This window comes from Arachis hypogaea, chromosome 18 (genome assembly GCF_003086295.3).
Source record: "Arachis hypogaea cultivar Tifrunner chromosome 18, arahy.Tifrunner.gnm2.J5K5, whole genome shotgun sequence".
Taxonomy (NCBI): domain Eukaryota; kingdom Viridiplantae; phylum Streptophyta; class Magnoliopsida; order Fabales; family Fabaceae; genus Arachis; species Arachis hypogaea.
Genome location: NC_092053.1, coordinates 36,935,099 through 36,936,544, shown reverse-complemented (window position 1 = coordinate 36,936,544; position 1,446 = coordinate 36,935,099). Strand labels below are relative to the sequence as shown.

The window sequence follows — 1,446 nt, the reverse complement described above, 5'->3', positions numbered from 1 at the left end:
TATTGATATGGAGAGACTTAAATGTCTCTAAAAACCTTGAATAGGTTTTCCCTTTTTCACCTCCTCCTAACCTCTGAGGAAATGGTGCTTTTGGTTGGTATGTTTCCAGCATGCCTTTTTGCAGTTCCTTGGCTTGCTCAGTTTCACTTTCCTGCTTAGCTTCTTCCACACCTTCCTTCAAGATTTCTGGCTCCTGTTCTGAGGGTCTGATTCCTTCTTCTTCTGAGACTTCCTTCAATATGGTGATGGCCTTGCATTCTTCCCATCTCACTCCCTTTTGTTCCCCTTTAGGATTCTTTTCTGTGTCACTAGGGAACACTGTAGTTGACTTGGGGGCCTGTTGAGATAGCTCTCCTACTTGAGACTCCATCCTCTTGAGTTTTTCACCATGGTTCCTTAAGGTAGATCTCACATCATCCCTAAAGCTTTTCAACTCACTTATGTCCTGACCCATGTTTGCCAGCATTCCTTCTATCCTGTTTAATTGATCTTGAAATTGTTGGTTCGGATTAGGTTGGGTAGGTTGATTATTTTGGCCATGATATGATGGTTGGGAGTAAGTGTTTTGTGTGGCTTGGTATGATCTTTGGTTGGAGTTTTGGTATGTGGACTTGTTATGTTGGTTTTGCTGGTTCCCCCACCCAAAGTTTGGGTGGTTTTTCCATCCTGGATTGTAAGTGTTGGAATGTGGATCATATGATTGCCTTTGTTGGTTTCCCACATAGTTGGCCTCTTCCCAATCACCTCCTTCAGTGCTTACTTCCTCTTGATCTTGTGTGTGTATTGCAGCCACTTGCTTTGTTTCTAATTTCCTGGTGAGCTCTGCTAGTTGCTTGGCAAACACCTTGTTTTGGGCTAAAATTGTATCAACATGGCTCAGCTCCATGACTCCCTTAGTGTTGTGTCTCTCTGAAGCATAGTAGTACTCATTCTCAGCCACTGTCTCAATCACTTCAATGGCTTCTTCCACAGTCTTTTTCCTGTTCAATGAACCTCCTGATGAATGGTCTACAGCCTTCCTTGATTCATAAGAAAGTCCATCATAGAAAATATGCAATTGCACCCAGTCATGGAACATGTCTGGTGGGCATTTCCTTGTCAAATCCTTGAATCTCTCCCATGCCTCGTAAAGAGTTTCACCATCTTGTTGTCTAAAGGTCTGAACCTCAGATCGAAGCCTATTGACCTTTTGTGGGGGGTAGAAACGTGCCAGAAAATTGCTTTCCACCTCATCCCAGGTTGTTAGGCTCCCCCTTGGGAATGATTCCAGCCACTTAGCTGCCTTGTCCCTAAGTGAAAATGGGAACAAGAGCAGTTTATAGGTATCTTCCTGGACTCCATTGGACTTCACAGTGTCGCAAATTCTCAGGAATTTTGTGAGATGTTGGTTTGGATCTTCGTTAGCACTCCCACCAAATGAACAATGATCCTCCACAAGTGATATTA

General features: G+C 43.5%; 1 non-coding gene across 1 annotated transcript; it reads left to right on the top strand.

The window, feature by feature from the left end:
• The first annotated feature begins 1,076 nt into the window (after positions 1-1,076).
• On the top strand, positions 1,077-1,180 carry LOC112774588 (small nucleolar RNA R71). Its single transcript, XR_003189068.1, has one exon. It is a non-coding gene; the product is annotated as a small nucleolar RNA R71 (small nucleolar RNA).
• Positions 1,181-1,446: the final 266 nt, after the last annotated feature.